The 16009-nt window shown below is 39.8% G+C and overlaps 1 long non-coding RNA gene across 1 annotated transcript; it reads right to left on the reverse strand.

Moving 5' to 3' along the window:
- Positions 1-9861: 9861 nt before the first annotated feature.
- On the reverse strand, positions 9862-13279 carry LOC141377836 (uncharacterized). The gene is made up of 2 exons (XR_012390833.1): positions 13185-13279; positions 9862-12703 (listed from the first exon to the last, which is right to left on the reverse strand). It is a non-coding gene; the product is annotated as an uncharacterized lncRNA (long non-coding RNA).
- Between the last annotated feature and the right edge of the window lie 2730 nt (positions 13280-16009).

Genomic DNA, 16009 nt, shown 5'->3' on the forward strand with positions numbered 1-16009 from the left:
TTATATAGTCTTTTTATTAAAGCTTTTGACACTCGGTAAGGCTCTTGCTAACCTTAAAACTTCCTGAACCGGTGCAAAATCTCCTTTGTGGTTTAAATCCCCAGTGTGAGAGGTCATTTTAACACATTCTTTCAGCAGAGGAATTCCGCATTAGAAATCTCTAGTTTAACCCAAAAACAACACAAACATACTTGTCAGGAAGAGAAAACTCACCAGGACAACTTTTAAGTAAGACAAACACTTCTTTGTTGCTGCTCTGAAAGAAGAGGAAACAGGTAGCAGAATGGTTTATTTTTATATTGTTTGCTGAGCCATTATGCCATTACAACACCTCAAGGTGAGTGTTTAGAGGAATTGAGTGTGAATGAATACACCTGCACATGTTTCGGTCTCATTAGACTCCGTGCATTCACTAGGAGACATTCTGGGTGAAAACATACAATACATCTTTTTGTAAAGGCTTAGCTGTTTGTCACCTCATTATAGGATCTGCGTCTACACAGGCCTTTATTACAGACGAAAGCACACAGCAGGGAATGATGATCCTATAAGGTGGCATAGATGACGATTACAAAGAAACAAAACGGTGGCTAGACTCGTCGGTGCATGTCCTACTCATCGTATTTCTGTCATTGCTCGGCGTATTGAGACAACAAACCACACACTCACGATCAAACACACTAAACGCCTGGCACGCAACACCGTGGTATAATTTGGGAGAGAGTCAAGGAACTACTATGAAACTGAAGTTTTGGAAGGCGTAAGCTTCTGACAGTTTATAAGTAGTGACGTGAAGCTAGGTTAGGAAGAAGTGAGACTTTAAGAAAACAGTATGAAATCCAAAATAACGAAATAAAACTAGAATGTAGAAATCAGCGATCGACATCAGATGCTGACAAACTTTCAGTCTGTTATTTTTAGATCTTTTAAAGACTGTTTAAAACATTCAATGTTTGAAGATTTTAGATGTTTTTGATTAAACTGTTAATATTGATTTGATATAATATGTTAATGCAACATTTTTTGTGTTTTTATGTTATCAGAATATGCAAACATTTATATTCATCTCTATAGAGTAATCTATTCATCTCAAATTTTTAAGTCAATTAATGATGAATTTTTTTTAAAAAATCATGCAAACTGTACACACATTGATGACAAACATTTTAACACGTTATGCTGAGATCAGACTGCACGAAAAAGTCAAGTCATGTCATAGATGTTTTCACTCTCCATGACTATTTGGGGTAGCGTTCAGTCGCTGCTGTGTTTACGCTGCAAGATGGATCGGCGGCAGGGGATTCGCACTGCATGACTTTACAATAGAAGAATCGCCGACAACTTTGTCTCGGTTCACAAACTGCATCTCACAACCAAAGACATGTGAAAACAACGTACATGAGGTCACATAGCATATCTTTTGTTATTAAATACAAAATGACAAAGAACCAGTGGGTTAGAAAATGTACTTATTTTGCTCACCTGGCTTTTAAAGGGAATTTGCCATTCCTCTTAAACTTCGTAATGTTGTGATATTGATATTGCTCACATGACACGTCAAACAGACACAGTGCTCCTGCCAAATTTACACTAGTTTTTCCTCCATTTCTTGGGTCCAAATAAACAAGAAAAGAAGCCCTTTAAACTTCTTCCCCAACCTCCCACTGGCCTGCAGATACCCATACTAGTGGATGCTGCTCTCTCATTGGCTGTTATTTTTAATCTGAACACATTTCACACTGTATGATTTGAATCGCTAACTGCTCCAGATATTCATGATGCTGTTACGTTTCAGTGAGAGTCAGAGAAGATCCAATAGCAAGTGTACAAGTTTATTGTGAAGACAAATACAAATAGTGTCAGGCTAGACGGACGCAGGACGCAGGGCAGGAAACAGAACGGGGAAAACCAGATCCAGATTACTCCGCAGGGCCTGAGCACAGACACACAAACATGAGTGATAACAACGAACTGACACAGACACACAAAAGCGTCGCCCAGATATAGGCACCATGATGAGCCTCAGCTGGCGAACTAATCAGACCAACTGAATAACGTCATAACACGTGAGCCTAACAAATCCACATGGATAACCAAAACAAAACAAACCCACGTGATCAACATACACTCCGGAGAAGCGCACAAACCTGCAACCGTGACATTACCTCCTCTCCTACGAGCACCTCCTGGTGCTTCCAGAAGAGCTTACCTGACGATTGTAATCATCGATAAGAGAGTGATCCAATATGTCCTTTGCAGGAACCCAACTCCTCTCCTCCGCACCATAACCTTCCCAGTCCACCAAGTACTGAAATCCTCGTCCCCTCCGTCTCGAGTCCAGAATGCGCTTAACCGAATAAACGGTCTCCCCATCTATGAGACGCGGCGGGGGGGGAACCGGAGTGGGCGGGTTAATGGCCGTATGAAAAACGGGCTTTAATTTGGAAACATGAAACACGGGATGTATTCTCCTGTACGCTGGAGGAAGTTTAAGGCGGACTGCCACCGGACTAATGATCTTGATGACAGTGAATGGGCCAATAAATTTAGGTGCAAGTTTATTACATACGGAACGCAAGGGAATATTCTTAGTTGAAAGCCACACTTTTTGACCGACGACGTAAACGGGAGGCTTCGACCGGTGGCGATCGGCTTTAGCCTTGGTGCGCGCACCCACTTGGAGGAGGGTCTGTCTGGCTCTGCTCCAAGTGCGTCGGCACCTCTGGACAAAGGCGTGGGCAGAGGGGACCGCGATTTCGGATTCCAGACTGGGAAAAGCTGGTGGCTGGTATCCTAAGCTACACTGAAACGGAGAGAGGCCCGTAGCCGACACTGGTAATGAATTGTGTGCGTACTCCACCCATGGGAGCTGCTGACTCCAAGAGGCGGGATTTTGGGAAACCAAACAACGTAACATACGCTCGAGATCTTGATTGGCCCTCTCTGTTTGTCCGTTACTCTGAGGATGGAAACCAGAAGAAAGGCTTACAGTCGCTCCCAATAAATGACAGAATTCTCTCCAAAATTTAGAGACAAACTGGGGTCCCCTGTCAGAAACCACGTCCGTCGGGAGGCCATGAATGCGAAAGACGTGATTAATGACAGCATCCGCTGTCTCTCTGGCTGAGGGTAATTTGGGCAGAGGAATGAAATGAGTAGCCTTCGAGAACCGGTCCACAACGGTCAAAACAGCCGTATTGCCACCAGATGGCGGGAGACCAGTGACAAAATCTAGCGAAATGTGCGACCAGGGTCTCGAAGGCACTGACAGCGGCTGAAGGAGTCCAGCAGGGGGGCGATTAGAAGTCTTAGAAACAGCACAAACAGAACAGGCCAAAACAAACTCGCGTATGTCCCGTGCCATAGCTGGCCACCAAAACCGCTGTTTAACCAAAAATAATGTACGACTCACCCCAGGATGACAAGCCACTTTGGAGGAATGTCCCCACCGAATGACGTCAGACCGAATCTCCTCCGGCACAAACAAACGACTGGGTGGGCATCCGACCGGGGGCGTTACCCCATCCAGGGCTGTGCGGACCCTGCTCTCGATCTCCCATGTTACTGCAGAAATACAAATCCTCTGGGGAACGATGGGCTCAAGAGACGTATTGCGCTCGGAAGAATCAAAAAGACGGGATAACGCGTCGGGTTTGATGTTTTTAGAACCCGGTCGATATGAGATGGTAAAGTCAAAACGTCCGAAAAATAATGCCCACCGAGCCTGCCTGGAGTTAAGTCGTTTGGCGGACCTGATGTATTCGAGGTTCTTATGATCGGTCCAAACGATAAAGGGAACCCCCGAACCCTCCAACCAATGACGCCACTCCTCCAAAGCGAGTTTGACAGCCAACAACTCCCTATTACCAATGTCGTAATTTCGTTCAGCGGGAGATAATCGGTGAGAGAAAAACGCGCATGGATGTATTCTGTCATCCGAGGCTGCGCGCTGGGACAGGATCGCGCCCACGCCCACCTCTGACGCGTCAACCTCCACCACGAACTGCCGGGCTGGATCAGGTGTCACCAGAATAGGAGCTGAAACGAAGCGGCTCTTTAGTTTAGTGAATGCAACCTGTGCTGCACTCGACCACCTGAAAGGCGTCTTGGCGGAGGTTAAGGACGTCAGAGGGGCGGCGAGCTGGCTGAAATTGCGAATAAAACGCCGGTAAAAATTAGCGAATCCCAGAAATCTCTGCAGGGCCTTACGAGACTCTGGGATTGGCCAATTCACCACAGCCTGAACTTTCTCTGGATCCATGCGCACCCCCTCGACTGACACAATGTGTCCTAGAAAGGGAACAGACTGTGCATGGAACACGCATTTCTCCGCCTTGACAAAAAGCCCATTCTCTAGCAGCCGCTGAAGCACTCGCCTGACGTGCTGCACATGTTCCTGGAGAGAACGAGAAAAAATCAGAATGTCATCCAGGTAGACATAAATAAACTGATCTATCATGTCTCGCAACACGTCATTTACGAGTGCTTGGAAAACCGCAGGAGCATTAGAAAGCCCGAACGGAAGAACACAATATTCAAAATGCCCCCTGGGGGTCAAAAACGCGGTTTTCCACTCATGACCCTGCTTCATGCGAACCAAATGATATGCGTTACGGAGATCTAATTTCGTGAAAAACGAAGCCCCTTGCAGACGCTCGAACGCTGAAGACATCAGCGGCAAAGGATACGTATTCTTCACCGTGATGCTATTCAGCCCTCGATAGTCTATACAAGGTCTAAGAGACCCATCCTTCTTTTTCACGAAAAAGAACCCCGCCCCCGCCGGAGAAGAAGAGGGTCGTATGATCTTGGCCGCTAGAGAATCAGAAATATATTTCTCCATGGCCTCCCTCTCAGGAATGGAAAGAGAGTATAACTTGCCTTTAGGCGGAGAGGTACCTGGCAATAAATCTATTGCACAGTCATAGGGACGATGAGGAGGCAGAGAAGCAGCTCGAGACTTACTGAACACTCTCTTCAGGTCGAGGTACTCACTGGGCACGTTTGACAGGTCCATGCACTCCTCCTGAAACACAGAACAAGAAACAGCAGAACGAGCAGACGAAAGACAAGACTCATGACATTTCTCACTCCACGAAAATATGGAATTAAGACCCCAATTAATGTGAGGTTTATGAAGAATTAACCATGGATGTCCTAAAACCACCGGTGAGTTGGAACAGTCTGTTAAAAAAAATGAAATGTGTTCAACATGATTTCCAGACGTGATAAGTTTTATGGGTTTGGTGGAGTGAGTGATGGTGGGAAGGGAAAGCCCACTGAGGGCGCGTACTGCAATGGGTTGTGACAGTGCGATAACCGGAAGTTTAGAACTGAAAGCGAAACTGGAGTCAATGAAATTTCCCTCCGCCCCGGAATCGACGAGGGCATGGGTGTCACGACTTCCGGAACCCCATGATACAGTGACGGGCAATAAAGTGGCAGCCGTAGAGGATTTTTCCAAATTAATTTCACCCATCAGTAACCCCTTACCTACTGATGGGTGTCGTCTTTTACGGGACAGGAAGCCACCCGATGACCCGCCCCTCCGCAGTAGAGGCAGAGTCCCTCCGTTCTCCGTCGGCGCTTTTCTTGCACGGACAAGCGGGATCTCCCCAGCTGCATGGGTTCCGGGTCAGCGCTTACCGCTTCCGGTGTCGCAGTTAATGCCGGAACGGGATCCGAAAATCTGCTCTGCTGCAGGCGAGTCTCACGCCGAAGCAGTCTGGTGTCCACACGGATGGCCAAATCCACCAGCTCGTCCAGAGTCTTCGGAAGATCTAAGGAATAGATCGCATCTTGCAGACGATCAGACAATCCGTGCAGGAACATGTCCCACTGGGCCTCCGCATTCCAGCCGCATTCAGCGGCTAGTGTTCGGAACTCAATCGAGTACTCCGCTACGCTCCGATTCCCCTGGCGGAGTTCTCCCGGAAGCGGCTCGATCAAAGACCTTCTTAAGTTCTTTTGAGAACAGGTCAAACTTAGAGCAGCATGGTAGCTTTTGTTCCCAAGCTGTAGTTCCCCACTGAGCCGCCTTTCCCGAAAGGAGGGTGATGACAAATGCCACCTTAGATTGTTCAGAGGAAAATAATGACGGCTGCAGTGAGATGTAAAGGGAACACTTAGACAGGAAGGATCGGCACAAGAGAGGCTCTCCAGAATAGCTGGTCGGAGGTGGAAGACGCGGCTCAACAGAGCGACCAGGAACCGCAGGCGCTGGTGACACTTCCGGGGTCGGTGCAGTCTCGGGGGCAGGTGGAGTATCAGCCTGTGCAGCACGAGTAACCAGTTGTTGGACCTGGGATGTGAGCAATGAAACTTGGCCAACCAGGGCCTGGATCGCCTGAGCCGTGGTGGCCAGAGCCTCATCCTGACGGTCGATCCGAGCGTTGCTGTGGGAGACGAACTCGGAGATCTGGGAAACACTCGCTGGATCCATGTAAAAGGTCAGTTCGTTCTGTTACGTTTCAGTGAGAGTCAGAGAAGATCCAATAGCAAGTGTACAAGTTTATTGTGAAGACAAATACAAATAGTGTCAGGCTAGACGGACGCAGGACGCAGGGCAGGAAACAGAACGGGGAAAACCAGATCCAGATTACTCCGCAGGGCCTGAGCACAGACACACAAACATGAGTGATAACAACGAACTGACACAGACACACAAAAGCGTCGCCCAGATATAGGCACCATGATGAGCCTCAGCTGGCGAACTAATCAGACCAACTGAATGACGTCATAACACGTGAGCCTAACAAATCCACATGGATAACCAAAACAAAACAAACCCACGTGATCAACATACACTCCGGAGAAGCGCACAAACCTGCAACCGTGACAGATGCCAAATATCTCACGGGTGTTGGCGACTCATTGGCATTTCTCACAGATCATGTGTTTTGATAGTTCATACTATGTTATTTACTCATGGAAGCGAGCTCCAATTTGCCTGTGATTTCAGTGCCACCATTTTAGTACAGGGGAGCGCTCCTTTGAAACGAATGCAGGACCAAGGTTCAGTGAAGGACTGGCCACCCGAAGCCATAGATATATACACATAAATACATATATCTGTGATCAGGAGTTTTCATGGTGGTCAGTATGCAAATATTTTTTTAAATCACAAAAATTATAGTTTTACATCACTTTACTATATTGATGGATATAGTGACCACATGAGCATTGCTAACAAAGAGTGTGTGTTTGTGTGCATGAAAATGTATTATCTCCCTACCTGTTACATTTGATCTAATCCATGTCCTGATACACACCCCCTTTCCTGCTTTCACTTCTCATTCTAACGGAGGGAACAATTTGTTTGTGAATGAAGCACCGTTATGAACAACTCGTTCACTTAGCCGACAATAATACAAGTTTCCAGCACAACAGCATCTTATTGTCATATTTCGTTTACGCATGCTCAGGGTCCATATACGATATCAAGTGTATCTTATTTATGTGAAATTATAAATAGAATTAAACAAGTGGACTTTTGGGTAAGGACTTACATTGCCTGTTCTGTAAATCAAATATGTTAAATTGTAATTCCTATTGCTAATAGCAAATCCATGAATATTATATCGACCAAACTAGCATTGGCTGTGCAGTCACAGTTAACATTTGTATGGCAAAATTCTGATATCTCAAAAGAGGGTTTTCACTAAGATGAAGATTTGGTCAGTTGTTGGTCATATGTTGCAGTTGGTCATATGTGCAGCCATTTCAGACATTTGGAAATTAGGAGCAGCATTTGATTGCACAATCATCTACTTCTAAATATGTTGTTCTGCATATTTATGTTGTGCAAACCACAGAGGAATGTGCAGAAGCTGTCATCATTGAGAAAGATTTAGTAAGCAGGACAATGTGAAATATTTTGATAGCTGATTTTAGAAGCTCTATTTCTTGGTACTATATGTCTTTTTAGGTCTGTAGTACTCTAAATGTTTTTTATTTCTTTTTTTATACAGGCCAAAACATGACAATAATTATTCATTTTCAGCAGCAGTAATCAGCAATATATGCAAGTTTCATTTGGTTCAGTAGCATTGTTTACATTCTGCTCTCCATCATGGCTGTCATAAAAATGACACGTCATTAAAAACACTACGGAAATTCATAAACTGGATGCAAATTGTGCACCAGATTTACGTTTGTCGGTTGAACTCTAAACACATATTGACCACACAACTCAAGCATAAATGACAGAGCAGTTTCAAAAGGAATTAAAAATAGTCAATATTTATTATCGACTTATGTATGTTGCACAACTAATCTTGACCATGATTCATCTACACAAATCAGTGATGTTTCAAAGATCCAGTTTTCTTTTAGCCAAGTCAACATTTCAGATAAAATGCTACAATACAACGTAGGATATGAGTCAACCGTAGTATCAGCCATTTGTGTAACACTTTATAATAACTACACACTATGAACCATTTATTAAGCATTCGCAAATAGTGAACGCATTATTTGTTAAGCATTAACTCTGATAAACGTTAGTAAGCAGTTTAAAACTGACAAATGCTGTATTCTTGACTTATAACCACATTTATAATGTGCTCAATAAATTTATTTTCATAAATTGTTATTGATTTATTTTTCAGTTCTAAATTAGAGTTAATGCTTAACAAATAATGAATTCACTAGATGCCAATGCTTAAGAAATGATTTAGTGTGTGGTTGTTATAGTGTTACCGCCACTTGTTTACAGCCACATCACACCATATGTGTGAGCACATTATGATATAATAATGCAAAATAATATCATAAAAATATGATAATAAATTATAATAATGAAAACTTAAATTTAGTACTACAATAAAGGTTGAATAAGACATATTTTTATGTGTTGCATTTGCATATCATATGTCAATGAATTCAGTGAACAATGGGTATTAAAAAAAATTTAAAAGATTAGAAACAAACATCTGCTCCAGTGTATGCAGTGCAGTGTGCATGTGTCTAATAACTAAAGTGAAGGTCTTGTTAATAATTGACATAAATATATACACTATACAGGACACTTTGTACTACTAAACCTGAAAAGAGCCATGGTTTCCCTTCCAGAAAATATAAACAGTTGTAAAGCTTGAAACAAAGTTAGAGTTGTGTTCAAACTTTATCTTGGTTTATTAGGTCTGGACCAAAACAAAAACATCTACTAATTACTCATTTAAGGCTGAATCTTAAGTTTATCTTTTATGACTTTTATTTTGTGTTAAACATCCAAAACAATATTTTTTGTTTTTATTTGTATGTGCAAACTTGGGAAGAAACAGGAATTCCATCCATCATACTACAATAGATCTGAAGTTTACGCTCTAATTTTGGTTCTTTGGTTCATTTAAATGTTTTTGGTTCATGTTTTCATGTTTCAGATTAACTGCACAGGAGTTCACTTGGAAACATATCAAGTCTATCGAGTCTATTTTTTATGCAGTCTTTGCCCACTTGTTTGGTTTACACCAAGGTTCAGACGGCAGCATTCACGCTTATTTAGATTAACCAAAGTACAAAGCAATGACACAAGAGTTTATTTTAACTTAACCATATCTAACAAACACTGTCAATTTTTTATATAAAAATAATCATAATAAAAAATACTTTAATTTTAATATGTAAATCAATTTTCAACTAAATATTTTGTGTTATAAAAAAGTTTAACTTAACTAGTCAGTTTAACTTATGTGAGTTGAGATAACTAGAAAAGTTCATTTGATTTGATTTTAGGCAGTAAGATTTTTTTTCACACAGTGAAAACAACTTTATACTGAACTAAATACATTTTATGTTATAACTTTAAAAAAATGCAGGGTTATTTCAAGCCAAACTTGAGTAATATGAACAAACCAAACCACTGTGTAAATGTTTAATCATGCAAAATCTTTACAAGTACTCTGCCATGCACCAACTGTGGGCCAGTGGCTTAATTTCCCCCTTCTTTCTATCTTCAGCACCAGTTAGGGAAACTTTCTACTTGAGGGTTGGTGGTTACAGCTGGTCATCAGATGGGCATCCCCCTTTCCTTGATGTTTCACAGATTTAAGCCCATGACACCTCGGGAGGGCTCGACAACAGATTCAATTCAATTCAATTCAATTCAGCTTTATTTGTATAGCGCTTTTACAATGTAGATTGTGTCAAAGCAGCTTCACATAAATGGTCATAGTAACTGGAACAGTGTGGTTCAGGTTTTAGTGTTTAAGTTCAGTTCAGTTCAGTTTAGCTCAGTTCAGTGTGATTTAATCATTACTGAGAGTTCAAACACTGAAGAGCAAATTCATCGATGCGCAGCTCTACCAATCCTGAACCATGCGAGGCAGTGGCGACAGCGGAGAGGGAAAAAAAACTTCACCTGATGGAAGTGAAGAAAAAAAACCTTGAGAGAACCAGACTCAGTTGGGCACGACCATTTTAATTTCTCCGCTGGCCAAAAGTCTTGTGCAGAGCTTCATTCGCCGTGGTTTATGCTGGAAGATGGCCTCAATGAAGACTCGTCTGTCCCTGGAGCGTCGCTGGAATCAGACACATGTTCTCCACTCCCCACGACCATCAGCGCAGCAGCAGCTCAGGATATGGCCTGGTCCCGGATATGGAATCCTTGGGATCATCACGTCGCTGGTCTTGGATCCAATCAGTGACTCCGCCTAATCTGAGGACCTCGGGATGAGTATCCCCAGGTGAAAATAGAGAATAAAGAGAATAATTAGCGTAGCTGCTGTTCATAGTGTATATAAGCAAGATGCAGAAGCCTGTGTGGAACCCGCTAGGTGATGCATTGAGTGTATGCTTTACTAAACAGATAGGTCTTTAATCTAGTTTTGAACTGGGAGAGTGTGTCTGAGCCTCGGACATTACCAGGAAGGCTATTCCAGAGTGTAGGAGCCATGAAAGAGAAGGCTTGACCTCCTTTACTTGATTTTGCTATTCTAGGTACTACTAGAAGCCCTGAATTTTGAGATCTTAAGGAACGAGTTGGTTCGTAGCGAGACAGAAGGTTGGTTAGATAAACAGGAGCTAGATTATTTAGAGCTTTATAGGTGAGAAGTAATATTTTAAATTCAATACGAAATTTAACAGGCAGCCAGTGTAAGGAGGATAAAATTGGGGTTATATGATCATATTTTCTAGACCTGGTCAGAACTCTGGCTGCTGCATTTTGTACTAATTGAAGTCTGTTAATAGAGGATGCTGGGCAGCCAGCAAATAGAGCATTACAGTAATCCAGTCTCGAAGTCATAAAAGCATGGACTAGCTTTTCTGCATCTGAGATGGATAGCATATTTCGTAATTTAGCGATATTTCTCAGATGAAAGAAGGCAGTTTTTGTGACATGGGATATATGGTTTTTAAAAGTTAGATTGCTGTCTAATATGACACCCAGATCTTTTATAGTAGAGCTAAAGCTAACTTTGTATCCCTCTAATTGTAAATTGAGTTGCGAGATCTGCTGTGTGCAAGATTTAGGCCCAATAAGTAATAATTCTGTTTTGTCTGAGTTTAAGAGAAGAAAATTGTTGGTCATCCAGTCTTTGATGTCTTTGATACACTCAGTTGATACAGATCCAGTATCCTGGATCTTCTTCTGCTGACCAGCAATCAACTCTGATTGGTGTCAATGTGGTGTGTCTTCCAACAAGTTGGCTCTTCCACTGAACCTCCTTTTGTAGCCAAATCCAGCGTGATGTTGCTTCCGCCTTTTCAGTGACATTGTTTACTAGCTGTTTTCTGGCCATTCCTTCAATTCAACCTAAGAGTTCTCCAGAGTGACTGCCCTACAAACCCCCTACAACCAACCTCTACTGGTAAATTCCAGGCCCTCCATCCATTCTCATGGCTCTCAATTCTGAGACCTTGATGTTTCTTTAGCTTGTGTTCATAGGCCTTCTCCATCCTTTCCTCCCAGGGTATTGTTAGTTCTATACGCACCACCGGTTTGGTGCCTATACCAGAGGACAATATCTGGTCTAGAGGCAATAAATTTAAAGTGATTGGTCACCCCAAAACAAACAAAAATCTCTACACTCAAGTTGTCCTATTTTGACTGCTATGCCATCATAAATAGTTAGAATAACCCATTGAAAAATGTTTTAAGACTAAGTGGTATCCTCTGTTGGCTGTGGTGACTTAAGCTAATCAGTTTTGGCCAATGCACACAATTATTTTTTGGAGTTCACCATCCAGCTGTGCAAGAAAACATACAATCACTACGGTATTAATTTTAAATAGAGAAAATATTTTACAAGTAACTTTTTTTCTAAATCTTGGACCTTAATCTTGAAAGAAAAAAATGAGCAATAAGCTGTGAGGCTACAAAAACGGCCTATTTTAATTTAATTTGAATCCTATTTTGGCTAAGGAGACGCGATGGCACAGTAGGTAGTGCTGTCGCCTCACAGCAAGAAGGTCGCTGGTTCGAGCCTCGGCTGGGTCAGTTGGTGTTTCTGTGTGGAGTTTGCATGTTTTCCCCTCGTTCGCATAGGTTTCCTCCTGGTGCTTCAGTTTCCCCCACAGTCCAAAGACATGCTGTATATGTGAATTGGGTAGGCTAAATTGTCCATAGTGCAATAGTGTGAATGAAAGTGTATGAGTGTTTCCCAGGATTACAGCTGGAAGGGCATCCACTGTGTAAAATATGTGCTGGATAAGTTGATGGTTTATTCCGCCGTGGCGATCCCAGATTAATAAAGGGACTAAGCTGAAAAGAAAAGAAATGAATGAATAAATGAACTATTTTGGCTGTTGTTGTTATCCATGAATTTCAAATGTACATTTTTGTTTATGATGAACATTCGACAATCTATTTCAGCTAAAATAGTGCTTTAAATGTCACTAAAATGCAGTATTTAAATCTCATAATTAAACAGTAGCCCAAATGAGGCCCTTAATCGCAAAAAGGTCCACTTTTTGAGAAAAAAAAAAAAAACACCCCTTTCATCAGGGTGGCTACGGGCCTGTAAAAACAGCCATTGACATTCATAGTAGGAACAAAAAATACTCTGGAAGTCAAATGCTGTTTTTTTTCTCAGCATTCTTCAGTAGAAACTGGTCTAGAACAAGTGGGAGATGAGTAAATGATGAAAAAAATTTATCATTTTTAGGCTTTATCCACATTTGACCAAAATTTACTTATAGAGTGCAGAGCTAATGTGTATCATAGTAAAATAATGCAAACATACAAAAATGAAGTCACAGCTGGTCAAACTGTAGTAAGACGCTTCTCTAAACCTCTAAATGCTTTAGTTCAGCCAGTCACAAAAGGACATGTTTACCTGGACTTCACTCTAATCTGTCACCTGTATTGACCAGTGTCCTGACCCAGCTGACAGTGTTTGCTCGAGACCACAGGCTGTATGTTTGCTTTCTCCTCCAGTGAAGCTTTCCAGTGCATGTTGCCCAGCGATGATATGCTCCCTGAGGAGCCAACATACACTTAGGCCACCCAGCAAGACACACATCACCTGGGAATAAGAGCTCTGACGGGCCACAGCTGGAGGATCTCTGCTCAGTAGTGTGCAACCCGCTGTGAAATATGCCACGTATAATGAATGGAGATTATTATTCTAGAAGGGTTAGAGCTCAGATTCATATCCTAATTGAATGTATTGGAAAGTCAGAATGCAAAAAAAACTGCAAACTGTTCAATTGAACACCCACATTAGAACAATCAATAAATAGGAGTGTAATAATTACAAATGGCATAAATCTCCCCCCTGTGAAAATGTGAAAATGTTAATTGTTCAGGTTTATTAATGCTAATATGACTAATGTGGCCAATCAAAGAAAAGAAGGCAAAGATTTACTTTTCACAGATGGTAAAACATGAAGTGCAAAAATGTTTTAAGGTCAATGAAATGTAAGTTTTTAATGTTTTAGATAAATATTTCGGTTTGACAATAGTTTTTTTTTGTGAGAAATGTAAAACAACTGACGTTTGGATATTTAAATAAATCACAAAGAGTATCTGATGTCATTTGCAACTGAATATGATAAGATAATAATTAATTAATTTGTATTTTCCTATTATACACACATTTAGTCTTATCTGGATTTTAGAATATATTTTTATAGAATAGCCAACTAGATTTTACTGTTTTTTCTTTATTTCCATAAATGCATTCAAATATTTTACCCATTTAAGTTTTCTTTAAAAAGCAAAAACTAACTCCACAGAAAAAACACCCATTTCTATTTTATTTATTTGTTTCAGATATATTTTATTAAAATGTAAATACAACGAAACAGAATTTTGAAAAACATCAATTGTTCAACTCTCATAACTGTTCTGCAATGCATTGTTTCCATTTCATAATAAAATCCAGATATATAAAACATAAATATTTGCTTAAATTATTTGACTACTTCAATAATTGCTATATTGATATACATTAAACGTTGTCAGAATATTCTCTAACTTTACCAGACAGCATTAACTTAAGCCAGTTTGATATTAGATGTATTTTGTTCCACTGAAACAAAATATTAACAGACAACCTGCATTATGAAATATAAAAAACAAATGCTTCACTGAAGAAAATTAAACACACAGATATTTCATGTTCAGTTTAATTAGTACATTTTGTCTTTAATGTTGTGAATTATCCCAAATAAACACAAACAGGAAACCTAGAAACTAAATGGTGGCTGGACTCATCTTGTGAACAAATGCATTTTTAAAACAATCTAAATATTTTGAACACAACAAACATTAAAAATATTTATGTTTTTAAATTGTTTTCAAAATAAACCTTTTGTAAAACACACAAAAGTAGCCTTTAAAAACTTTGAAGATAAAAAAATTAAAAATAATATTCTGTGCATAAATGAAAATAATATAACATAAATATCCTAATACATTATATAAATGTCAATTTTATTTAATTAAAATTACATTAAATATGCTCATTTAATTTAAATTAGATGGTTTTCTTTTTTCTGTCGAACACAAAAAGAAATCTTTTGAAAAATTTTGGAAACCTGCAACCATTCACTTCCACAGTATATATTTCTCTTCCAATGGATGTCAATGATTACAGCTTTGCATTCAAGAGAACAACAAATGTCAAACTGTTTTGGAACAAGTCAAGGGTGAGTAAATGATGATAAATGAGATTTTGAATTTGATTACATTTTTAGTGACCCACAAATTAAGTATTATAAATATTTTGTAAAATCATATCATACAATTTCACATATATATGTGTGTTGTGCAATATTAATTGTGATTGATAACATCCAAAATAAAAGTTTGTTTTAACATAATTTACAGATAAAGTCAGAATTGTTAGCCCTGCCTTTGAATTTGACATATTTTTAATATTTTAAAAAGTATTATTTGTTTTATTTTGGCTAGAATAAAAGCAGTTTTTAATTTTTTTAAAAATCATTTTAGGGTCAAAATGATTTAGCACCTTTAAGCTATATATTATTCGATAGTCTACAGAACAAACCATTGTTATACAATAACTTGCCTTATTACCCTATCCTAGTTAAGCCTTTAAATTTGACTTTAAGCTGTAGAAGTGTCTTGAAAAATATCTAGTCAAATATTATTTACTGTCATCATGTCAAAGATGAAATAAATCAGTTATTAGAAATTAGTTATTAAAACTATTATGATTAGAAATGTGTTGAAAATAATCTCACTAATTGGGGGAAAAAATAAACAGGGGGGCTAATAATTCTGACTTCCACTGCAGGTGTGTGTACTGTGTATATGTATTATACATATAAATACACACATGAAAGCATATACTTGAGAAAATGTTTATTTACATTTAAATATAAGATATGTACGCTATCGTTATAAAAGTTTGGGGTCAGTATGATTTTTAAATGTTTTAAAATAAGTTTCTCCTGCTCACCAAGGCTGCATTTATTTAAACAATAATACAGTACAAATTATACAATTGTGAAATGTTATTGCACTATAAAATAATTGTTATTTAATTGAATAATTCATTCCAGTGATTTTAATGATTAATTTTAAGCTTTATTACCCCAG

This window comes from Danio rerio, chromosome 15, assembly GCF_049306965.1.
Source record: "Danio rerio strain Tuebingen ecotype United States chromosome 15, GRCz12tu, whole genome shotgun sequence".
Classification (NCBI taxonomy): domain Eukaryota; kingdom Metazoa; phylum Chordata; class Actinopteri; order Cypriniformes; family Danionidae; genus Danio; species Danio rerio.